Source organism: Triturus cristatus, chromosome 2_1 (assembly GCF_964204655.1).
Source record: "Triturus cristatus chromosome 2_1, aTriCri1.1, whole genome shotgun sequence".
Classification (NCBI taxonomy): Eukaryota; Metazoa; Chordata; class Amphibia; order Caudata; family Salamandridae; genus Triturus; species Triturus cristatus.
In genome coordinates this window covers 1,141,833,062-1,141,860,958 of record NC_140581.1, presented here as the reverse complement: position 1 = coordinate 1,141,860,958, position 27,897 = coordinate 1,141,833,062, and the positions used below count along the sequence as shown (strand labels likewise).

General features: G+C 39.4%; 1 pseudogene; it reads right to left on the bottom strand.

Annotated features, from left to right (window-relative positions):
* Positions 1-80: 80 nt before the first annotated feature.
* Positions 81-27,897, bottom strand: LOC146866479 (protein FAM185A pseudogene; annotated as a pseudogene).

The window sequence follows — 27,897 nt, the reverse complement described above, 5'->3', positions numbered from 1 at the left end:
ATGCGTTGTAGTGACATGCAATGTAATAGCTGCGTTGTAGTGACATGCGTTGTAAAGGATGTTGCGATGTAATGATTGCGTTATAAATGTAGTGCGATGTAATGACTGCGTTGTAAAGGTTGTCTCCCAACTGTAATATTACCTTCCTGTGAATTCAGATCAAACTTACCCAACTGGGTTATATAGACATTGATTGCTCCTTGATGTGTTCAGGCTTTCAAAGAACCATCAGATGAGTCTGTTGTGATTTTTCCGTGATGGCTTTCAATTGTTACGTCACAATTTTCTCTGATGCACATATATCCAAATTCCCATGAAGTGTTCCACGACCAACAATTTTGCCGCCTTTAGCACAGACATAAATGTGATGGCTCTTTACTGATTGCAGAACACTGTCTCCCTTCTCAGTTTCAATTTTGCAGTTGTCACATTCGACTTTTTGAATTTTTATACTGCCAGTACCAAATGTCTTGATGTCAAGATCAAATCTGACAGGAGTACACACCTTCACCTGGCTCTGGCTATCGATGTGCTCAGAGAGGATGCTCATTTGTTTGGCCGATTCATTGTACTTAACTTCGAGGTCCTTCAGGTCCAGCTCATGCGGCAGAGCCCGAGGCACCCTGCTGACCATGACAAACACCCTGTCCCCCTCTGGGTAGGTAACTGGATCCAGTGTCAGCACCTGCACGTGGCATGGCAGCTCCACCAGCAAGTTTTTGTTTCTTGTTAACTTTCTAAAAGTGCAATTTTCACGATTGTAAAGAGAAATCCAACTTTACCATTAAAGAGGGATTATCATTGCGATGTCATAGGTACCAAACATGACATATTCACCTTCTCCCAATTGGAAATTACACTTATTAAGTGTAATAAGTAATCCCCAATTTGATCCAATAGGAAGAGTAAGCATTATGCATTATGACATGTGAAGATTGGAACCACAAGCTAAACTGATAATATTTTACATTTTGTATGTCACAAATATAGAAATGGGGGTAATTTCTGTTGGATATCAAATTAACTACTCAAACCCTTTGGGTAAATACTCCTTTCCTTACCTTGGTGTTACACAAATGATGTGTGTTGGTGTTAGATATCTCACTGTTTTTGTGCCAATTCCTTTAGTCTGTAAATTGTGTTTGATAATTGCATTTGATTAAGGTATTACACTGCTGACTGGAAATGCTCACATGCTTTATAGCACATGGACAATTATGTAGAGTCCTCCTCACAGTAGGGCAATTTGTACATGAGTCGCTTCTGTGTCATTGCGTGTTTTTAAAGGTGTTAGAAGGTATGATGGTAATTAACCCTTTTTGTAGTGTTTTTAATGGATCACTGACATAATATCGATTACCAAAATATCGACTACTTAAAATATCGTTGCAAAATTATCGACTACAATATTATCGACTCACCATACTTATTAAAGAAAGTACAAAAATATCGAGTACACAATATCGTCTTAACAAAATATCGTATATCATTATATCGAATTTAAAAATATCGTTAACAAAATTATCGTCTACTCTTAAATGACTATGTAAATGACAAAATTATCGAAACCAGAAATATAGACAACCAAAATATAGAATATTTCACAATATCGACTATGTAAAAAACTATGAAGAAAATATACTTTAAGCACAACACATACATTAACATTGTAATACATAATAAAACACGTAAATAACATTAAAATGTTCGTTCAAACACATACATTTAAAAATAAACATTCCATAAACAATATGAATACATTTCACTACATAAATAATTTTATAATTATTATACATGCATTAAACCACATTTAAAAATATCTTTAAAGCATTTAATACTACAAATAAACAAAGACTTACTACTAATAAGTTGCAAATTAGCGTTTCCCTTACAAGGAAACAAACAGCCGGAAAAGAAAAAAACAATTAAGGTGGACCAATGACATGCTCACATTTCAAATTAAACCAATGAAATGAAGCAACTAATTAATTGCACACTATAAAAACACTACATTTCAACATCTCTTTCACACTACAAACTAAAAAGAAGAAATAAGACGAAACTCTACTCAACTGTTTCCTGAAAGAAGAATTACAATCCTAAAGAAAACTTAACAACTACAGAAAGTAAGTTAAACTCTATTTATAAAGCAACTAATCTAGAATGCTACAGCTGAAACTATTTCTATAAATGAATGTACTACACTTCATTTAATTACATTTATTTCGCCTCTCTAGATACCTTCTAAAAAGACAGAAATATTTTGGACATCCCCACAACTCTAATATTAATCAATGTAAGTATTGTTTTACTTTTTCCTACCCACCTACAACTATTAATTAAAAAAATAATTCTAAAAAATATTTATTCCTTATTTGTCTCCTCTACAGAAAACCACTGAACCATCCAAAACTACCTTCTACGCAATCACCTACTGCACCAAAGAAATAGGTAAGTATATAAACCTCAATCATTAAACAGCCTAAAATACGCAGCCAGAATGTTACCTTCCCCTTAAAACAGTAGCACATTCAAAAAAATGTATCCAACTATTAACACATTTCTTTCTATTATCAACAGAAAATCTATCTCCAAGATTAAACTGAAAGCTTGAAGTCAGCTAATTAACATCTTTCAACACATCAAATTATACTATGTAAGTATATTCACTAAAAAGTAAATATATTTAAAATATCTATAACATTGTTTATATTTACAACATATTTTTTCATCTCCCTTAGCATAATACAGAACAACATGACTGAAGGTGCTGAATTTATAACGTCTCAAAAAAATAAAATGTTGTTATGTTATATGGGTTATGTATATACACAAGAAAAACAAAGTGGTCTGAAAATGTTTTGGAAATGTAGCAAATACTACTTAAACAAATGCTATGGTAGAGCTATTACAAAAGAAACCACTGTTCTTTCTGTAAAAGAACATAATCACCCCCCCAACATTACAGAGATAGAAGTTAGAAATGCTCTTGAAAACATTAAAGAAGCAAGTACTAGCACTGATAAACCCACCACCCAAATACTCAAAGAACAATTAATAAAAATACCACACCATGCATCAGCACAATTACCCCCAATTGATAGTTTAAAAAGAACTATAGCTAGACAAAAAAAACTAACTACCAAAACTTTACCTACCCCTAAAACATTTGAAACAGTAATCATTCCCCCAGAATTAAGCATAACTCACAGTAATGAACCATTTATTTTTTTTGACAACAAATCTCCTGAGAAAAGAATAATTATGTTTGCTACTGCAAACAATTTAGTGAAATTACAACAATGTGACACTTGGATGATGGATGGAACTTTTAAAGTTTGTCCAAAACCATTTTACCAGCTGTACACAGTGCATGGATTGTACCAACATTCTAACATTCCATTCATCTATGCCCTCTTACCAAATAAACAGCAAACAACATACATAGAAATATTAACCAAAATTAAAGAAGAAACCAATAATTATTTCCCACAAAAAATAATTATGGATTTCGAATTAGCCATGATCAATTCAATACTAAAAAATTATCCACACACAGCAATCCAAGGTTGCTATTATCATTTTAACCAGAGTCTATGGAGACATCTGCAAAAGTCCACCCTAAGTGTACAATATGCTACAGATAGTACTTTTGCCTACCAGGTTAAAAAACTAATAGCACTAGCATACATACCTGTAACAGATGTAGCAGAACACTATAATATTCTAATTGAAAGTCCCTATTACAAAAAGAACGAAGAAAAATTAAGCCAACTCCTAGACTACTTTGAGGACACCTGGGTGGGAAGATTACATCGATCAGGACATAGAAGACAACCAAAGTTCCACATTCCTTGGTGGAATGTATACCTGAGTACCTTAAATAAACAATCCAAAACAAACAATAGTGTTGAAGGATGGCATAATGCCTTCCAAGCAACTACAAGCAGAGGGAAACCTACCCTACAAAAACTCCTGGAATCTCTACAAAAAGAACAAAGCTACCAAGAATTACGTATGCAACAATCTGTTACTCAAATAGGTCCTAAATTAACTAAACAAACCAAACAAATGTTTGATCTACTGCAAAGTCAAGTAAACCTATACCCATCAACAAGTGGCCTAGACTACCTATCACTAATAGCCAAAAGCATTTTATAATTAACATACACACAGCTAATAAATGAAATAGGTCAATACAATAAACAATTGCAATGATATATTAATACTATATTTTCCAAAATAATGTATAATTGTCAGATACATTTCATTTTCATATAGGAAATATATATGTACAATTAAATATTATTTCTGTAAATATAATATATATAACAATAAACTATAATAACATTTCCCACCCAAATTATAACAAAATATAACTTACCATTGATGTAGCCATACAAGATGAATTCCACCAAGTAAGACTCCTTCCATTTCTATGTCGATCCATAGTAATAATTAAAAATTTGCGCCACCAAAAAAGAAAAAATCTACACATCCAATGTAAATCCATCCTCGACAAATCCCAAAACGTGAAACCCTCAAAAACCCGAAAAATAGGTCAAAATAGTAACAAACGCTCCTGGAAATCCCGGTGAAAAAAACAGTGTGATAACTTTATTAGTTTCATTAACTAAAACACACTGTAAAAAAAACAAACAAATAACGTCTCTCTTTCCATCATAATATCCAAACCCTCAAAAACCCGAAAAGAAGTGAAAAATCAAAAGAAACGCTCCATGAAATCCCGTAAAAAGTTAAAAAGTGTGTTAACAATATTACTTAAATCAAGTAACACACACTTTAAAAAAAAAAAACGCGTCTTGGTCTTCGAAAAAACATGGATCAACATTTACCTGAAAAACAGAACAAAACATACCCACCCACACAATCACACCCAAATACATTTAATAAATACAATTACATCATTTCAAAACAACACATATTTAATCACAATATTTACTTCGAAAACTACGTCACAACCAGTAAACAACCAGACGTAACTAAATCATTACTAACACGTCAAAAACACCCAAAACATTTTAAATTATCTATCAATACACTATAAACATCCTAACTACCCTAAACATAAGTATTTAATAACACTTAATACTTAAAACACCCCTTACCTTGCTCAACGCGACGCAGCTTCCAACCGCGAGCTTCCTCAGTCCAAAATGACCCAAAATAACATGAAGCGGTTACAAAATAATCCCATTTAAATGAAAATCCCTACTTAAATCAGTGTAAATAAATTAAAACATTATAATCATATATAAATATAACATAAATGTATCCAAATTTTTTGAAAATTATTTTATAATGAACAATACCTTTAAAAATTATAGTCATAATAATTATAAATACATTATTATTATGATTATAATACAGTAATTTTTTTTCACAACTGTACAAACTATAATAAAATGTTTATATTATTTAAAATTTATTTTCAAAATGTACATGTTGAAAAACAATTGTTTTCATATAATTATCAAAGATAAAAATTAATAATATTAACATTTCCTACAATAATATTATTAATCATCATTAAAAATACATAGCATAAAAATATACTTTTTGTCATGTACTAATTATGTACAACAACAAAATAAAAAAGAAACAATATTCTTCAGAAATTAAATATGCACTGATTTTTTTTATGTATATAGGCAACAAAAACATTATTATATGAATACTGTAAGAATATGTTTATTTGCAAACAATGTTAAAAAGTAATAAATGTTATGTATGTATTTTTGTAATTCTCAATACTTCTGTTATAAAATGTGATAATATCAATACATTTTATTTTCCTTAAAACATTGCAAAAAGACACAAATGAATGCATATTTGCTGTATGTCTACTAATGTATACTCCATTCTGTAAATAAAAAAAAATAATCTGTCTACTTTGTTCAACAAAAATAAAGCTTATATAAAAATATAAAATGTGTCATTGGATTTCATAATTTATAACTCTTACATATATAAAGTAGCTAATTTAATTGTTTAAAAATGTAAATAATCACATTTTTTTCCAACCTTAAATCCAAAAACATACTTCAATAACACAATACATATACATTCAGCACACTAACCCTATACAAATTACTATTCCCATTTCACCTACATTAAAGTTAGGAAAACTGCTGGACACTAACCCTATATAATTTACTATTCCCACTCCAGTTAACATAAAGTCATGAAAGGTGCTGGACAGTAACCCTATATCATTTACTATTCCCACTCCAGTTAACATAAAGTCAAGAAAGGTGCTGGACAGTAACCCTATATAATTTACTATTCCCACTCCAGTTAACATAAAGTCAAGAAAGGTGCTGGACAGTAACCCTATATAATTTACTATTCCCACTCCAGTTAACATAAAGTCAAGGAAGGTGCTGGACAGTAACCCTATATAATTTACTATTCCCACTCCAGTTAACATAAAGTCAAGGAAGGTGCTGGACAGTAACCCTATATAATGTACTATTCCCACTCCAGTTAACATAAAGTCAAGGAAGGTGCTGGACAGTAACCCTATATAATTTACTATTCCCACTCCAGTTAACATAAAGTCAAGGAAGGTGCTGGACAGTAACCCTATATAATTTACTATTCCCACTCCAGTTAACATAAAGTCAAGGAAGGTGCTGGACAGTAACCCTATATAATTTACTATTCCCACTCTACTTAACATAAATTCAGGGAAAATGCTGGACAGTAACCCTATATAATTTACTATTCCCACTCCAGTTAACATAAATTCTGAGAAGGTGGTGGACAGTAACCCTATATAATTTACTATTCCCACTCCAATTAACATAAAGTCAGAGAAGATGCTGGACACTAATCCTATCTAATTTACTATTCCCACTCCAGTTAACATAAACTCAGGAAAGGTGCTGGCCAGTAACCCTATCTAATTTACTATTCCCACTCCAGTTAACATAAAGTCAAGGAAGGTGCTGGACAGTAAAGCTATATAATTTACTATTCCCACTCCAGTTAACATAAAATCAAGGAAGGTGCTATATAGTAACCCTATATAATTTAATATTCCCACTCCAGTTAACATTAAGTCAGGAAAGGTGCTGGACAGTAACCCTATATAATTTACTATTCCAACTCCAGTTAACATAAACTCAAGAAAGGTGCTGGACAGTAACCCTATATAATTTACTATTCCCACTCCAGTTAACATAAAGTCAGGAAAGGTGCTGGACACTAACCCTAAATAATTTACTATTCCCACTCAGTTAACATAAATTCAGAGAAGGTGCTGGACAGTAACCCTATCTAATTTACTATTCCCACTCCAGTTAACATAAACTCAGGGAAGGTGCTGGCCAGTAACCCTATCTAATTTACTATTCCCACTCCAGTTAACATAAAGTCAAGGAAGGTGCTGGACAGTAAAGCTATATAATTTACTATTCCCACTCCAGTTAACATAAAATCAAGGAAGGTGCTATATAGTAACCCTATATAATTTAATATTCCCACTCCAGTTAACATTAAGTCAGGAAAGGTGCTGGACAGTAACCCTATATAATTTACTATTCCAACTCCAGTTAACATAAACTCAAGAAAGGTGCTGGACAGTAACCCTATATAATTTACTATTCCCACTCCAGTTAACATAAAGTCAGGAAAGGTGCTGGACACTAACCCTAAATAATTTACTATTCCCACTCCAGTTAACATAAATTCAGAGAAGGTGCTGGACAGTAACCCTATCTAATTTACTATTCCCACTCCAGTTAACATAAACTCAGGGAAGGTGCTGGACACTAACCCAATTTAATTTAATATTCCCACTCCAGAAAGATCAAACTGAGACAAGGTGCTGGTTATAACATCACTTAAAATATTAATAATCTACATTTATTAACTATGAGATATCATTTAAAAACTATTAAATTTAACAATACTATAGTTACAATACCCACCCCTATCCCATATTAACCCTAATTCAAAAAAAAATATGTACAATATGTTTTCCATATCAATTGCAAATATACAATTATTTAATTATATTTTTTTTTAAATTTTAGATTTCACAATATTTACTAATAAATTGATTTGTTTTATGATCTATGTTTACACTATTATTTTTAAAAATTAATACCCACCCTTCTCCCCTAATATACCCACATCCCACCCATAAATACAACATAAATATTGAAATTATAATTTCCAATGTAAACTATATAATTAGATTTTGACATAAAATGTTCACAAATTTAAATTATTCCCAATTAAAAATTTATTTATTAATCTATAATTTTGTAATAATTATTAAAATACTATCCACACCCTTACACCCTAATAACCCAAATTCCCAACCATTAAACAAAAAATTAATTTCGTAATTATTTTGAAATTTTGTTTTAAACATTGTCAAAATTACATTCAAATTTTAACATTTATAATTCTTTAGTATTAATATTTATAATTTATTATCCAATTTTACAGTAATCTTTTTAATACACTCCCCGCCCTTATACACTAATAACACTACATCCCACTCATAAAACAAAATTAAAATTTCATTATAATTTCTAATTATATAATTTCGAATTTTTTTTGAAATTTCGAAATCTTGAATATTAAATATTTTTACATTATTATCTGATTTTACAATAACATTTTTAAAACACTCCCCACCCTTCTCCCCTAATAACCCAACATCCCGCTCCTAAAAAATATATATAATTTCTTTTTTATTTTCTAAATTATAAATATTTAATTTAGAAATTTCATTACAATTTACTATTCATAATTATTTATTATTTAATATTTTTAAATTATTATCTAATTTTACACTAATATTTTTAAAACACTCCCCACCCTTATCCCCTAATAACCCAACATCCCGCTCCTAAAAAATATATATAATTTCTTTTTTATTTTCTAAATTATAAATATTTAATTTAGAAATTTCATTACAATTTACTATTCATAATTATTTATTCTTTATTATTTTTAAATTATTATCTGATTTTACACTAATATTTTTAAAACACTCCCCACCCTTATCCCCTAATAACCCAACATCCCGCTCCTAAAACATATCATACAATAAATTACTTAACACTATTAATTATATTTTAAACATTAATTAAGTATTTATAAATATAATTAAAAAATTTACTTATTCAATATACACTAAATACACATTTTAAACAATATATATATTATATTTCGATATTTCTAACAAAACTATTCAATCGATATTATCTTCAAACGATATTACTACATCGATATTTCATACTTCGATATTTTACTAAACACAAACAAAACGATATTACTTACCTCGATATTCTACACTTCGATATTAATGTTATCTCGATATTTTCACTTCGATATTCTTGTTGTTCGATATTATTTTTTCGATATTATGTCTATTTACCGTTTTTAATATGTTTTATTTATGTTTTGTCTTGTATTATGGTATGATTTTGATTGAATATTTCTGTATATATGTTTACAGCACTGAAGAAGTTCAAATTCTTTGAATGAAATTCGTTGGCTCTTTTTATGGATCAAAAGGAAAATAAAATAAAGAAGAGTCTATAATATGGAAAAGTAGAACTTTCTTTCATTGGGTGCACATTCCCTTATTGTTTTTTCCACACGTTTCTGCCTGGCAGTGGTATCATTCAACGGATGGTACAGGGGTGAGAGTGCACCAGAATATAATTTATGGAACAATGTGGGAGGTGTGGTGACTGGTCATCCGCTGTTGCCTTGTGGTTGTTAACATATATTGTGGGAATTACCGCACTCCCTATTCGGGACTTTTTGTATTAGACCATACTAATTGATATATGAACATGTTGAAAATCAAGGATAGAAGAAAGGAATTGGCACCGAACCTATTTGTTATAGGATCAATATCAACCATGCCATTGACTACAGACCAACATATTGAAGAACTGAGACCAAAATTTCAGAAGCTAGAATGCCTAAAGAAGCAAGAGTTGTTGTGGTGTTGGGATGGCATCACTTTGCAACAATACTTGGACAATAAGAAAATACCAAGGGGGTCGCACATTTTGATTTTCCCGAAATTTGAAGATATAGATGAAGAACTCCTGGGGGACTAGGAAAATACTTTAGAAAATGCTTCTTGTACAATGATGTACAAATTAATCAAGAATTCCAATATTAAGGTTGCAAAATTGCAATTATGTACAGCTAAATTAGAGAAAGAGATTGGCATGATTGACTCAAAGGAGTTGATTGATAAAAATTATGATATCTTAAATAAGATTAAAAATTATCACCAAGAGTACCTAAAGGATAAAAAATTGAAACAAACTTATGATCATGACTATAGAGAGGAAGGTATCTACAGGTTTGACAAAAAATATGACAATATTAATATGACTGGTGACAGGAAACAAGCTAGGGAGGATAGTGTTGAATCCAGATCGAGCAGCACTAGTTCCCTAACATTCATTGGTAGTGCAACATCTAGCAACATGACTCAGGACACCCCTTTAGTATCAGGCCCCTTGTCCTTCTCAAGGGACTGGAGAGGTTACTGATGGGCAACAAACAACATAAAAAGGACATAAACCAACCAGAAGGAGTGGAAGAAGATGGAAAGGGAAGAAAGGTGGAAAGGCCAGGGGTCCATACCAAATCCAAGAAAACATAGAAATACAGGCAGTACATGATATGGTCATGCTGGTAATGGGGACATGCAATACAGACATGACATACGAAAAGGGCTCTATATTATCGACCTGTCCAATAGGAATCTAGATATGGATGAGGTTAATGTATTAAGTAAAGGATTATGTCACAAAGGGTGATAATACCGACATACACGTTGATGTGTTTACAAATTAATTTTTCATTCAGTGGCCTAGTAAGCCTGTTACCATTACAACATGACATACATATCTTGAACATACTTTCTCTGATGCACAAGACTTACAATGTTTATTGTCTCTTGAAAATGATGATAGACATAGTAACACTATTAGATGATTTGAATAATGTTCAAAATGCTGATGAAGACAGTGGCCTTAGGCCATGGTCTAAGTTTGTCCGTCCCACTCTGTCCATAGATATCTTTAGTGATAAGGTCACACATGATTTACATCATAATCGATACAACAATTAGACCATGTTCACAACATAGATTCAACTTGACTTGGGCTGAAAAGCAGGCACTTGAAGAAAGACAGTGGGATAGTAATTTGTGAAGTAGACAAAGGTGGCAATGTACTTGTAATGAGTAAATGCGATGACACCAATGAAATAAATCGACAGTTGGGGGACCGCCAATGTTATGAATGTATAGAGTCCAACCCGATGAATGATCTTACAGTATTCATAAATATGAAACTGTATGAACGGAGGGACATGTGCTTACTATCCTATGATGAATATAAATATCTACCAGAGAGAAATGCAGGATTTCAATGTATCTATGTTTTATCTGCATAAGAAAGGAGGATTCCCTCTCCCAGGAGATCCATCATATCTTGGGGGGTTAACCAACAGAGAGGCTGTCAGCATTTATACAGGATGGCAAGGATATTCTCAACAAATACAAGAATCTGCCATGGTCTGATGAACTAATGCTTGTCACTTTTGATGTGACAAGTCTTTATCACATCTATACGTAAATACATTGGCCTTATCGCAGTTAAGTCGTTTTTGGGCACTATGTATGCCAATCACTATAAAATGGAATCAGATGATACTTAGCATGATAGATATGATCACTCTAAAATGGAATCAGATGATGCTTAGCATGATAGATATGATACTGTCCAAGAATTACTTTTTATGCGATGGGCTATGGTACCATCAACTTCAAGGTACAGCTATGGACTCCAAATTTTCTCCCTCTTATGCTGACCTGTTTTTGGGCTGGTATGAGCGGGAGCATTCTTGGGGCTCACGTGCCTCCCTCTAGATCGAACATATTGTCTTTCAGAGGTGGTACTTCGATTACACCATCTGCCTTTGGACAGGTTAGGTTGAGCATTTGCAGCAATACTATGGATTTCTTAATAATAATGCATATACTATCCAATTGACTATGTGTTATAATAGAGACAAAGCTGATTTGCTGGATTTACAGTTTTATGTTGAGAATCGGGCCATACAAAGTACAATGTACCAAAAGAAAACAGCATACAATAGTATTCTGCATGCCTCCAGTGCGCATGCCAAATGAGTCACCAAGAACATCCTATATGGTGAGCTGGTCCATATCAGACAAAGCTGCAGTAAACAGAGTAGGTTTGAAACCAATATTAAAGAAGCTACAAATAATTTCCTGGATGGGAGATATGATGTTGACATGCTCATAGTGGCTGAGAACAAAATCCAGGGTGTCCCGAGAGAAGCCTCAAAAACGGGACACCAATATTCGACAAAGGACAAGGTGTCATTTATTACAAAATACACAATGCACAGTGATAAGATTTTTTAAGATCCATAGGAAACACTGGCACCTGTTGTTGGAGATCCCTGGCCTCAAGAATGTCATCTGTAAGAACCCATAGTTAGTGTACAGGAAGGTTCATACCCTCAGACACCTACTGTGCCCCAGTTACGTTAACATCATCACTGCAGAACAGCACTTAGTTACCCCCAAAACCATTGGGTTTTTATACATGCAATAATTGCAATATGTGTGTCCATGGCAAAAAATCGGACCAAAAATGTCAGGTTTCAACAAACCACATGAATACAATTTGAGACATTTCATTAATTGTAACACAATCTTTGTAATTTATATGATAGGTTGCAAATGTGTTGAGATATCAGTGGATGGTACACTTTGGAGTCTCAAGTTCCTTATTCAGAAACTTTGTAGAGCACTTAAACATAGTGATACCAGCTACACCATGTCATAAAGAGGGTACGGGATTCTGGTTTCATGGGATTGATTACATCCCACTCAATGTCCGTTGTGGGGGACAGACAATTGGTCCTCAGACAGACAGAGGTCAAATAGATCTGTCGATTATAAGCTACACAACTGAGACACAATACTGATAATAAATGTAATCCCTTTCTGGGGAGACACCTGTGAGTATGGCTCTACCCCTCATCATCTAGTGAAATAATAATCTTCTGAATTTTTGATTTTTTTCCAGTAAGATCCATTGCCGTCTGGTGTTTTGGCTGTAGTACTGAAATGCTGACATTATAATATTGTTTTCTGGGATCAATGTGAGGTGCTCTACAATTTGTATGATCTGACTGTGTAGTCATAATGGGTTCCTGACAACATTCCACATATTGAAGAATGGTCGCTCTATATTGTTTCAATTAGATTTTATTTGATTCAATAATTTGAATTAGTGAACTGTCACTGGTCATGGTAGACATAGGATTTAGAGCAGTTTAGTTTTTATTTGAGGTATCTGGAATGGCTGGATTTAGTTAATGAACATTTAACTTCATTGATATTGTTCCTGATGGATTGTTTTCATCCTCATCCTAGGTGGTGAAGAACTTGACATCAGTGTAGCAAAAGCCCAGAGTATTAGACCGTTCATAGCATGCACTATTTAGTTATAATAGGACTGGTCCATCATCGTATGGGTCTGTTGTGATTGATGTGTTAACAGGTTCCCTACTTATATACATTAGAATATACTAGTCATGGCTTGGTTTGGTAACAAAGCCCTTTAACCCTTTCAGCGCTCATGACGGAGCCACTCCGTCATGAGCCACGGGTGCCGTGTGCTCATGACGGAGTGGTTCTGTCATGCTGCGGCCGTTGGCCGCCGCTCCTCCCACGCTGCGCTGATTCCCCGCCTGTGCGGGCGATTAGCGCAGTGGGCGGAGTCATGACGGAACCACTCCGTCATGAGCACAGCTCAACCGTGGCTCATGACGGAGTGGCTCCGTCATGAGCACAGCGCCACCGTGCTGCCCCCAAACCCCCCCAGCGCTGCGGTGGAATTCCCGCCGCAGCCAAGGGGTTAATGTATCTAGGTGGCTATGCATTACATGGAAACCCATGTTATTCTAAGATGGCCACTGCAAGGTGGTCATAGGGTCTGGAAGTAGTTCCATTAGTGTCATTGTAGGAACCACTTTATGACATGCCCTTATGGTAGAAGATAAGTCTGGTTTCTAGAAATATATGATTGATGTTGATGATTTATGGATTAATTTGCTGATTGGCTTCATTTGTTGTTGGTTGCACTCTTTATTCATATGATTTTTACCTTTTTTGATTTAGTGAATCGTTTTTCTTATGTATTAATCTCTGACATGTGGCTATAGTGGCCACAGCAGTGAATTGCTTATTTTGGGTAGGGCTGATGTTCTGTTTAACTGTGAATCACTTACTAATATCATGTGGGGCCAGTCCACCCGATAGCAACCATATCGACTTTAAATGTCTGCGCTGTTTAGGGTCTGTTCATCCGCTGCATTCAGCCTCTCAGGACCTGCTCAGGTGTATGCCATTGAAATCAGTTGGTGGGGGAGGAAATAAACAGGCACTGAACAGGCGGGCATTTTCTAATATCGGCTTTAGTGAGATGCAACACCTTATTTTCAGATTATTAGCTACAGTGTATCGAAGCTGACAGATGCAGCTTCAAATGTGTTTCATTTTCTACAGGCTGTGATCTCTGTTTGCGGAGTAGCTACATTGCATTGTAGCAGTTAGCCACAGCTACATAAGTGTTTAATTCCCTACAGACTGTGACCTTAGTTCAGGAGGTAGCTACATTGTATCTGAGTAGACAGTTTCATAATTGTTTTTAAATAGTTGTTCTACAGCCTGTAAAGATGGTCAAGGTTTTGTACAGGCATTTTAGCTTGTGGTTGTCAGGCCTGTATCTACATGGTGATACATAGTAACATTACATACTATGGCAAAGGGGGTTTCCTCCCCTTCCGTTTTTTAGGTCTCGCGAGCCAAAGGCTCGAAGAGACATTTTATATGTGGGCTTCTCAAAGTGCTGCCGTGGCCTAAAGCTACAGTGCACGTGAACGTGCACGCGCGCAGCGCCATGTGTCTTTCCTCCGTAGCGATCGTAATCACGATCACTTTCACTTTCGCGGGCTCCTCTGTTGCTGACATTCCCCCCTCCCTTCTCGCCCAGCTCTTCTTGTCACCTCGAATCTAGCCGCCCCCTCCCCCCACACGCAGTTCCAAAGCAGGCAGTTCTGGCCATTCATTACGCCATCTCTTCGTCTGTCCCCGGCGATTTAACCCAATTTCTGTCCCTTAATCATCGCACCTCCCCGACATGTTGTTCTTGTAATTGTTCTTGTAATTTTAGGTGTTTTTCTATGGTTGGGTTGCATTAGCGTGCAAGGTAACATTTTATATGTGATTATCTTTTTTTGCAGCGCAGCATAGCGCGCTTAATATTTTACAATGGCGCCAGTGCATCTTATCTTTTGTTGTGCGCAGGTCGGCCCACTAAATGTATTTTTTTTTAGCACGGCATGCCGCGATTCATCTTTAACAAAGGCACCAGCAGAGTAAACGCATTAAAGCAACTGCCCATCTTGCATCTTTTGCCAAACCAGCCCTGACCCGTAAGTACGATTACGCATTAGTCACCCAGCGCATGCGCACTGTTGCTCTTCTGTGACAAAATAAAAGTCTGGCCTGGCAGGAAGCAGGGGCTGCGCAGTAAACAGAGGGCTGATCAACTTTTACCATAGCTCACTGTGTACAGACACTGCTTTTGAAAGTATGGCGTGTATTAAGTAACTTGCCCACACACTAGCAAACACACTGAATTTCTAAAAGTCACCATGCGCAGGTTTGATTTAATCAACAAATACATGTTATTTTATGTGGCAGCATTCCAGAATCACATTCCTGCGCGGGCATTTATCCATTCACAAGCTCTGAATTGGAGCCCTTTCCCCTTACATTATTTATCAGAGTTTGAAGCAAAATTTAGCAGGAGTTCCACTCCGGCCCTTTTCGGTTGTGGCCTCAGCTTATTTCCTGACCTCAAGACCTAGCCTGCAGCCTCTTGACTAATTGTGGTCATATCAATACTAAAAGGCTCTGCCAACTCCAAACCAAACAAGCATTTGCAATGCAATAGTTCTCGCAGTTACACGAGTTAAAGCTATTGGCATTGTAAATGACAATGCCAATAGGCATTGTTATTTGCAATGTCAATAGCTCAAACTCGCGTAAATGCGAGACCTAATGCATTGCAAATGCTTGTCTATATATGGCATCATTGCATGGTGTGGCTACGGAGAATACTCTTTTTATGTTTTCCTCCGTTCTTATTACAAGGTAACATTTGACAATGCGACTAAGGAGGTTTCCTGCTTTCTATTTTGATATCAGTCATTATGGAGTCCAGTTGGGGTGTGCTACTGGATGTCTACGTGTAACATCATACTTATGTAATTTGTGTTTTTTATTTATTAAGGTTGTGTAAATGTGATATTGCCCTTCTTTTACCATTGAGGTGGTGTGTTCACATTGAGTTGTGCTCAGCAGATATAATTTCCTAACTAGAGAAGTTGATAATACATTTTCATCACATCACACATGTATATGGGATGCAACAGAGCCCTGTGACCAACCAGATTTGTAACTAATCTTCGTTATTAGGCCGTCATTTAGGTGGTGTGCAATCTACAAGTAGCACATTATATAAAGGGTGTTTACTTTACTTTTTCCTCCTACTATTTTTTCTCAGTGGGTTTGAATCATTTGTAAACTTTCTAAATGGCATCTCCATTTAAGGCACTGAACACTTGCCTGGTTTGACTTCTCATTTATAAGACAATATTGCCAGGGGTCAGAGAATTCCAGGCTCTCTCACTGCATCTGTAGTGTAGCTCACGTCTATTCTCCATTTTAGGTTCAACTCCTTAGGTTGACATATCTTTCTCGTGTTGTCCTATGCCACACCTTCTGCTAATGCATGAATGTGCTGTACATGCATCTCTGATAGGCACGACACCCTGCAGTCTGTACAGTTAGTTCCAGGGTCGTATATAAAGAACACTATGTAATTGTTTTCCTTTCTTTCTGTGCCCATTAGGAGACACCTCATCATAGGTAGATGAAACCAAATGAGCTGCTCTGCGCCTCTGCCACAGTTGATAAGAGCAGTATTTTATTATATAGACCGCTTCTGTGCTAAAACCCTTTAAGAGGAGAATTTCCATACTGGTATTATCACAAAACTGCTGTGAACTGTTACTGAGATGCAGTTCTGCTGACTCGATTTCCACCCAGCTAAGGAAGATAACCTGTGCACTGCAACCTGTTTCTTGGCATCTATGATCAAGGTACGCGGTTAGACTATCCCAACTGATCTGGCAGAGAGTATTCCCACAATGGTCTCTTTAGTAAAGTATTAGATACAGGGCCTTAATATGACTTTGTTAGTCTTGGAGCGGGGTTGCCATGCTGCCAGCCCACTCTGAGGCTGCCAAACCCATTAAAGACCGCCCACCAGAGTACGTCATATTTGTACTCTGGCAGGCGGTTCTTTGGTGGTCCGACTGCGGTGCCTTTGAAAAAGGCACCACAATGGGAGCGTCAAAGGCAGTTCCTGCAGGGCATAGACTGTCAAGTACATGCCCTGGAGGAAAGGGGGGTACATGAAAACAGGGAGGCACAACATGTGCCCCCCTGCATTCACCCCATGGGGCTGAGGCAACCGTGGGCCCTTCAGGGCCCTTTTTTTTCCTCACGGCCACACTTTTCATGGAGGTCACACCACCATGAAAAGTGTGGCTGTGAGGAAACTCCTGATATGCTTGGCGGTGCCGGAGCTGCACCACAAGCATATTAGGGGTATCAGACCGCTGCACCACCACCAGGGATAGTGGATACCTGGTGACAGCAGTGGTCCCTTGGCGGTCCAACCGCCACAGTTCTAATGCGGCAGGCAGACCACCAGTCTGGCAGTCCACGGGCTGCCACCTCTGGTTCAGCGGTCCATTGGACCACCAAACTCATAAGGACCGCAGATAGGAGTGAGCAAGCAAACATTACCAACGTTTAACATGGTTGAATTGTTCATATTGTTTACCATTCTAATAATGCCGATTACAGTAACATCTCTCATCTTTCTAATAATCGTAGCTCATGCATTTTAAGCATGAATACGATCATTTCAATAAATGTTTGGAACCGCATTGGCGTATCTTTCTTGTGTTTACCTTGGGCATGCAAGAGTGACCAAATGAAAGGGTTAGATATGTTACCATGCATTAATTGTGAATCAGAGTATCATGTTTGAGATTACCAACAACATCTGTTACTCTGTTTGGTTTAGAGGTTGGATGTGGTACTATGAGCTAGGCGAAAACCACCAACACTTACTGTTCATATATGTGAACTGAGTCCCTATATTGTGAAGTTTGTGTTAGTCTAATACACAGTCCTGCTATATTTGTAGGAACCCTATAACACATGTGGTCTCACCATTATCCTTCCATCATTCTTCTCTTCTATTCATCCCAACAAAGAGGAGGAAAGGTTACGTAGATTGAAACCCAGCTGTGCATGTCATATTACATCGATCACACTTGGCAGTGCAGAGTGAATTGTTAGCTCTTGTAGGTTTTGCTGGAGCAAGGAAGGACAAGGTAGTGACCAAAAGCCCTATTTCTCATTGGGTCATTCTCTGTATCAAGATTTTCCATGTCTAGGCTAAGAAACACCCTCAAGAGAGCATTTGTGCCAAACAAACTAGGGCCATGGCTCCTATGAATGTCTCTCCCCAGAGATGATCCGGTGGCTGATATCTGCCTGGATGACCTGCAGCCATTCCTCCCCACTGTTGCCAAACATTGCTTCCTCACAGCTAAGGCACACAGGCACTTGGGGACTGTATTGCATAATTTCTCTGGTTAATGTGCACTACTCAATTCCACCACTTCAGTAGGTATTGCTTTGGGATCCATTCTTAAGTTAAGGACTCTGAAAGAAGATATATCCATCAGAAGAATGAAATATTTACGTTTGGTAATGATATTTCTGGTGGGTGCATAACTTTCCTGCAGATTCTGCATTCCCTCCTCCCCTAATGGGTTAGTGCCCTAAATAATAAGATTCCAAGATATGCAAACATGTTATGCACTTTTATTGTATTGATACTCTATCAGTGGCTCTCTGCACATCTCAGTGGAGTGCAGAAAAACATCCAAGAACTAATGCCAGTGTGCCAATGGATGCCCAGTACACTTCCATGTTGTAATGTCCTGTGGGTGATAATTTCCAGAGGCTGCATGGTGCCACCATGTGGTGCTGAAGCATTATTGCTGGGGAGAATATTTGCTGATGCCTAGTAGAGATATTGTTAAGGTGAGGAATCTGCGGGAAGATTGTGTATCCATTAGAAATATTGTTATAGAACATTAGTACATTTTATTTAATTTATATTATTTATTTAATTTAGAAGGATTTATATTCCATGGACCAGTATCGAGTGGATTGTTCTAAATGAAAGAGAGATCAAAGGGAAGGTGCATGGAAGAGGTGTGGCGCCGTGGGGAAGAGGTGTGGCGCTGCAGCCAGGGCGACTGACTCCGGAATCTGGAGATCACGGTTCGATCCCCGGCACCGGCAGCAGATTAGCCCAGCACCATGTGACTCTGGGCAATAGCTTGCTTAATCTTCCCGACGGCCCCCAGCTCCTAGAGACCCTTACGGGTGACTGTTCACGCTTTACAAATGTGGATTATATTATTATTATAGAATAAAGAGGTTTTGAAGTATTTAAATCTAACTACAATAGATACACCTTCCAAAAATTCAAAGGACTCTGGCCTCCTATCAAGGCATTTAACCTGAAGCAACAGTTAGATATATAGATTGATGCTCACCCTTGCCTGTTCGTCTAGTGTTCATCTCATGAGGTAGGCATAGTATCTTACTCTTCCTTTGTACACCATCACCATCCCTTAGCGACACAAACTTCAGATCTAGAAGACAACAACATTTCTCAAATGCCCCTTCCACCATGTTACTTGGCATTTGCAGCTGATCTGACCCATCATTTTAATGTCTGTCCTATCACTACAGAAGCCTGGCTGAAAATGCCAGGGATCACACATAAGCCACCAAGCAGGGACCTTTAGTAGGATATGAATGCAAAACCTAGCTTGAAAAAAACAAACATTCATACTGCCCTGGCGAGGAAGGAGTTTCTACCAAAGGACTGGAGAGCCAGGAACAACTGGAGCCCTGTAGGCCTGCTTAAATTAAACATAAATGCATGCTGCTTTGGGAATGTGATGAATGATCCTGTAAATTCAATGCATGCAATTCATACCCCTGGTGCGTCATAATTACATAAATTCAGGAATGACATTGGATGCCTTTTTTTGGCTTTGTCAATGCATGTTTTGTTTTGTCATCTTTTTGAAAACGTTATTGTTGAGGGGGCTGCTGGGCCTTTGCTAATATTTTTTTTCAAAACTTTGCGTGGAAACAAAATCATTGATCTCCAAAAGCACATATTACATTGTGGATACATAGTGGTCCCTGGCACTGAAGGGAAAACCTTGTGAAAGAGCAGAATGCTGTCATAGTGAAGTTAGCCAATGGCTAAAGTGGGCTGACCCGTTGCCCCATGCAGTAGTGGGCAAGAGAAAAATGTGAACGACAGATCAATATGCGAATGGATGAAGAAGGATGGCTGAAAACCATGAAAAAGTAATATTATACGTAAATAATTTAGTAAAATCAAAAGGTCTTGGCTAACAACAGATCTAAAAGAAAAGGTGCATTTATGTACTGACTGTTGACTTCTACTTTGTGGACAATCCACATACATAGAATTATGGCTAACAGAGGCATCAGAATTCAATATAGTGAGTAATAACATGTAATTCAAAGGAATAAGCCTTCAATTTTGTGGTATTCATTATTTTTGGAATATCAGTCCTACATTCTTAATTGCAAAACTTACTTATTTTCTGTTGCAACACAATCTTAAGAAGTGAGTTGAACAATTTAACGTGAGAGTGAAGTACCTAGCTTTTATTTGTTCAAAACTTCACACAGTAAGCTACCATAACACCTTCAGTAGAATTCCTTCACCCCCCCCCCCCCCCCACTCCTCAAATTACTTTTTCTTTAGCCTACAGATGGTATCTTGTCTCCAGGAGTGATGAACACTTTCCAATTAATGGGAGCAGTTGTTAGATAAAGATGTACAAAATGGTTGAGCAATTTCCAGTATTGGTGCATCAACAGTACCGACGGGCGCGAAGAGCGAACAGGAGATTCAACTCATCACAGAACATTCGCAGATCCTATCTGGCACACATTTTATTAAAATTGCAAGAAAACTTTATAAAACCTGATGTTCACTCCATTAAGGGAACATCACCTTACAATTATGATTAATTAGATTAAATTTATGAAAGTGTGTTATTTGTTCAAATCAGAAAAAAGGGTGTGGAGGGGGGAGATGATGGATGATGTAAGGCTGTGATAAATGAAGAAAGCAGCCGAACTAAATTGAATGTGTATTCATCCGTTTTCACTTCATAACTAATGATAAATTGAACACGTCACATTTAACAATACATGTCTGGGCTGAGGCACAGTCTCAGCTACTTCAGTCTAACGCTTTGTGTCAGGTAGCTGGGCTGAAAAACATGTCTGGTTTTGTTGTGGAGCAACTTATGCAGTTTTGCATTTCAGCCAACTTGGGGAGCTTCTAAAACTCAAATTTTACGTCTCAGAAGGATAACATTATTTTCTAAGATGCACCAGAGGAATAACTAGATATTAAAAACAGCTGCTGTACCAACATTTACAAACACTGTTCATTTAGGAGAAATCCTTAGTTTTTATAAAATATATTTTAATTTCTAAATTCTATCCTTTTGAAAAAACTTCTATATATCCTGTTTATTTAGGAGAAAACCGTAGTTTTTATAAAATATTTTTTAATTTCTAAATTCTATCCTTTTGAAAAAACTTCTATATATCCTGCGGCTCGAAAATGAAAGTACCCAAACTGGATGTATGGCACTTTATGGTTGCAAAGTGCACTTCGGAATGTAAAACCTCCACACGAATCAAGGAATTACCATATTTGGAAGGTTAGAAAATATTGTGGACGGTGTTATGTGTGTTATCCTGAAAACAAAGGAAAAAATCCAAATCTGGTGGGTATTAGCAAACCATTTTCAGGTCGTTTCCTCTTCTGGAAATCCACACAGGTTTACTCCTGCGAAAGGCAGGGCATAATATGTTTCCAGAGTGTGAATGGGCAAGGACCCACACCTGTATTTACAATAAACGTAGAGGGGTTTCTCCACGGAGAAAATGTATTCCCTGTGAAGAAAAACGCTTACATGTACAAAAGCACTTTTATATCACATTTATGCATCCTCAATGTTCGACCTGGAACTTGGATATTTTTCATATGTAAAGGCTATGCATTGATATACATCACAAAATCCACATGTCGGAGAATTCCTGGCATACTCCTGTTTTCCACCCTTCATAAATAGCTGAAAAGTTGCTTATAATATAGGTGTAATTTTATGGCAGGAAATATCCATCGTCTTCCCCATAGGCTTTGTGAATAGGGAGTATCAGTGAGTACTTTTAATTTGTATTCTTTTTCAGTTTTGAAGATTTGCATCATATCAATTTATCTGTTTAGACTAGGGAGCGGAAAAGGCACTTATTCTGCCTAAAAGCATGTTTTCAGAGCCTACACATGAATTTACAGAGACTTTAACGTATGAAGCAGTGCTGTAATACATGATAATGGTGGAAATGTTCATGCGTCTCGTCAGATCAGGGTGGAAGAAATTACATACTATTATTTCTGGACTAAATAAAGTGCACAGGTGGTGAGGCCGTGTTGCACCCTCATTATCTGATTGCATAGACTGCACAGTCGCTGGTGCAGTTGGCGGCTTAATTGCCAGTTATGTAGATTGCACAGGTCCCCGGGGAGTTTTGCACTATATTTCCAGATGACATAGATTGCAGTGGTGTAATTTTGCATTAACATTTCCAGATTACCTAGGTTGTTTGCCCGTGCAATTTCGCATCATTGTTCACACTACCTAAACGCACAAAACTAATGTTATGCACCAGTCGGTCAGCCCAGTGGCAGTGAAAAGTTGCACTGCCAACTTTGCAATGCATGCAATTCAGCTTCAGTTGCAATTTTGCACCATTCAGTAATTAATGTTTACCATTGCCGATAATCTTTCTTTGATTGTAGCCTTATTCTATGCAGTTACACGGTATTTCTTTTATTTTAAATATACTGCATAGAAAGTGCTCCACACCATACAAAATTCATAAGGCCATCACAGACATATTAGCCTCTTATTATATAACCCATATTTAATTTTAAAACCAGTGTAAAAACTTACATAATCTAAAAATGAAGAACAAACAAAACTAAAGTTATCCATTCCAGGTGCGCATTCTATAAAACACATAGTAAAACATACTCTTGCCGTAGGTAATCAAATGCCCCTCTGCAAGAACAAATGTCCCAAACATAGAGAATGCATAATAAATTACGCTGATTCGGGCCGGACTGACCATTCTAACACTTTTAGGGGTATATTCTCAAGAACCTGTGATAACCATCGCAAAAGTTACTTAACGCAACCCTCAACATCGCAGTCCATCGCGGGGAATTTACACAGTGTTAACCAGGCATTAACAACACGGCGGTACCATGCGATATTCCCCAGATAACGCGTCAACTGACTGCGATAAAATCAATGCCACGCCACAAAAATGAAAAAAGCGAACTCAAAAAAAGCTGCGATGAGGCCAATCGTGATCCAAAATCTGCGAAAACAAGCTACAGGCCTGCAATTCACACGCGTCAGGCAGGAAAAATCACAATAAAAGTAGAAAAAAAACTGACAAACAAATGCCAAACAACAGCCAAGCACAATGGATGTTGCCAGAGCAAGCACAGAGGAGAACCAGAAACTCACAAGCCCCCCGGAGGACCTGCCTGGGACCTCAGGACCAGGGAAGGGCAAGGAGAAGAAGAGTAGGAAGAAGCGCTTCAGTCAGCAGGAAAACAGGATCCTGAAAACGGAGGTGGTCGAACACCATCAACTGCTGTTCATCACCTCCACTGTGTCATTGGCAACAAAAAATGGACTATGGCATTCCATCGTGGACAAGATGAATGCAGTCGGAGTGCTGAAGAGGACAATGGAAGAGGTCAAGAGGCGCTGGAATGATGTCAAGTGCAAACAAAGCTGAAACTCGCCAACAACTGGAAGGCAGCAATTCAGACTGGAGGTGGCAGTCCTGCGCCTCAGGAGGAGCAGGACGACATGGAGGAAATGGTGTTCACAGCACAGTCATCAGTGGGGAGATGGTGGCTGGAGTCGGGGGACTGGACACTGCTCAACAGGACCAAACACAACAGCACCAGGGTGAGTAACGACCAGGGACTGGGGGGACGGGGGGAGATGGGCACAATGGCACACATGCACAATTGAGCTGAGCACATCTGCGGACAAACCATGCCCCAGACCCCAACTCCCACCAAGAGAACAATGTACCCAAGTATGCTACATGTCAGCACTGTACAAGCACAGAAGTCAAAGGCAGACCGCATGAAAGGGATAAGGGGCAACAAAACAGAGCAGCAGGGGCCACCCCCCCGATGAAGCACACACACATAACATACAGAGCACATCAACATTGACAACAAAGTGGCACAAACCGCAACATGTTCACAACAGAACACAGGACACACATGGCACCCACTGGGTGTAGACACTGGCCAATCACAAGTGGCATTGCAGGGAAATGTGAGTAGACAATGCACAAGTTTAAATACACATCCGTGATGTTGTCGAAATGTCCACTGTCCCACAGCAAATAGGCAGCCCCTCCAAAACATCCACGATGTACACAGTCATGCAGTCTGTATGTGAACATGTTCAATTCAACAACACACACTGAACACATTGTCAAACTGCATCTCCCCTTCACATTGCAGAGGGACAGTAAACACCTCCTGCAGAGCAGCCCAAACCTCTCATCTCTGATGACGAAGAAGACCACCACAGCTTCGACTCCGACACCCTCAAAGAGTTTATTAATGGTCTCCGCAGCCCATCTCCAGGAGCAGGGCAGCCTAGCTGCAACGGGCACACCCCACCCCCTTCACAGACCACACAGCAGGCAGCACCCACCACCACGGCTGCCTCCCAGGACCACCACGAAGAACACATGGCCTTCCAACACCATGTGTTGGGATGCCAGGAGCAGCTGGCTGAACAGGTGCGGGTGGGCTTCGACCGCATGGCAGACAAACTAGATGCCATACGTGTGTGTGTAAGTCCCATCAGGGACCACTCACAGTCCCTAACGGACACCCATAGTCTGCTCCATGCACTCCAACGAACCATGGCTGACATCGCCAGAGTTCTGACTCTGAGACAAGAATGACTGTCGAGTCAGAGTGGCTTCAGCGAGCTCGCCCGGGAGTTGGGACTCATGCGGAGGCTCATGGAGAACATGGAGCGGGCCAATGTGGAAAGAGCGGCTGCCACGGCTGCACACCAGCGAGAGGTAGATGGGTTCCACAGTGACCTCAAAACCATCCTCATGGCATTGCTGCCACAAGGCCTGGTGCTGATGCATGCTGCTGCTACCACTACATCCACATCTCCGCCCCCTGAAGTGTCAGTGCCACACAGTGCTGCAGACATTCCACCTCCGGCCCCTGAGGTGTCACTGCCACACAGTGCTGGAGAAAGGCTAGCACCACCCACACGTGAGGCACATGACACAGCAGAGGACGAAGATGTGGATGAAACCGCCTTACTGGTACGGAGAAAACTGTAGCATTTATCTCCGCCACATGGCCGGTTTCAGCTTGATTCTGCCCTCTGCATCATCACCTTCCACTGTCCCCCGATACACTCTGCAACACTTACCTTGGATCTCGCAATGGACTGCCATTTTCTGTATGATCGCCAATGACACAGCTATCCGACTGCGGACTGAACTCTTCCTCTTCCTTTGGACTTGTCATTCCTTGAAGGACTCTGGCTGGCCCTCCACGGGCCTGCATCGTCACGTGGGGTTTGCATGATGGCCCTGTACTGCTCCAGATGCAACACTCCACTGAATGTGCATTAAACATTCTCAATCACACATATGTGTTGTGTCTATGGTCTTTCAAGTGTGGTAGTATAGATGAATGTAGGGTCAGTGAATTCCTCTTACGTCCATGTGGCTCATGTCGTTGGACTTGGGTCACAGGTTGACACATTGCCGAATGTTGTTCGGGTGGCGCCGACGCGACAACAGCGACACACGCATTTGTTACTTCCCTGTCCAGCCCCGCACGGAACAACGGCCAGAGCCCCGGGGTCATTGTTCGAACCCTTACGTTGGACTGGCATACGCCAGGCCAGCCCACTCCGCTTACGTTCACAGGGGGGGGCAACGCTACATGTCCCAGGACTTCCCTGTAGGGATCTGCTGGTCACAGGTCTAGTTGTCAGCATGCCACAGCCACTCCCTCACGGCTGGTGTACACCCACACCACACCCATCCAGCACACGCGTCACAGCACATGTGACCCTGCCAATAAAAAGGGCCGGGTGCAAGTGCTCAACACCATTTCCAACCTCTCTCGGGGTGTATCCGTGTGGTGTGCATGTAGGCATGGGGGCCCAGGGGCCTGCAACATCACATTCCACAGGCCCGGAGGTGACATGATGGCATCCGCACCACGATACCCAATCATAGAGGGTCCATGACTTACGGGGCACAGACTTGGTGGCACCGAATACACTGCGGCCGGCACAGGCACACCACCACAAGAAGGTGACTTTTGGTGCACTGAGGTAGGGGCACCTTAAGTGCTGAGCGAGTGTGCAACCTGCGATGATGCCCCGTCCCGGCGGTCCGGACTGCTCAGGTTTTAGGTGCCCTGCTGGACCGCATTGTAGGCCTGAGCCAGCGGACAGCGGGGGCCTACCACCACGTGGCGTGGCCTCGCGGGTCACAGAGTTAGTGGCACCTCAAGGGCTGAGCAGGTGTGCAGCCTGTGATGAGGCCGGGTGCACTGGTATATCTTCAAGACTCAGCACCAAAAGTGAGACCTGGTGGCCTGCGGAGTGGGGCTGCATGATGTGGAGGGCGCCATGTCCGCGGGCCCTGGGCTTGTGGCTTGCAGCGGCACGTGGTGGGTCCTCATTGCTACAAGCTAAGGGCGAAAGGTGAGCAGTGAGGCCTGGGTGCGCAGGGGCGGGCATGCACTGCTGGGCGGTGGGAGGGGCTTTGGTGCAGCTGCCTGGGTGCGCAGGGGCGGGTATGCACTGCTGGGTGGTGGGAGGGGCTGGGTTGCAGCTGCCTGGGTGCGCAGGGGCGGGCATGCACCGCTGGGTGGCAGGACGGGGTGGGGTGCAGCTGCCTGGGTGTGCAGGGGCGGACGGGCGATGATGTCGTGTGCAATCGTATGTACTGTGCCATTCATGTATCTGGACTCTGTTACAGATGACGGGTCTGTCTCAGATGTAGGACCTGGTGAACTGCACTACATACCGGCACGTGATTGGAGACACACCAGTGGTAGCAGATGAGCAGTGTGGCATGGGTGCGTAGGTTCGCACTCTCTCTCCCTCTCTTCTTTTCTCTATCTCTCTCTTCCCCTCTCTGTCCGTCTCTCTCTCTCCCCCTCTCTGTCCATTTATCTCTCTCTCCCCCTCTCTGTACGTCTATCTCTCTCTCTCCCCCTCTTTGTCCGTCTATCTCTCTCCCCCTCTCTGCCCGTCTATCTCTCTCTCTCTCCCTCTCTTTCTCTCTCTCTCATTCACTCTCTCTCTGTCCCTTGATGTGCGCAGGACACACCTTCCCATCATGATTTTCTGTATTGCAGGCTGTGACCAACGGAATGTCCCGAGGGTAGCCGCCAT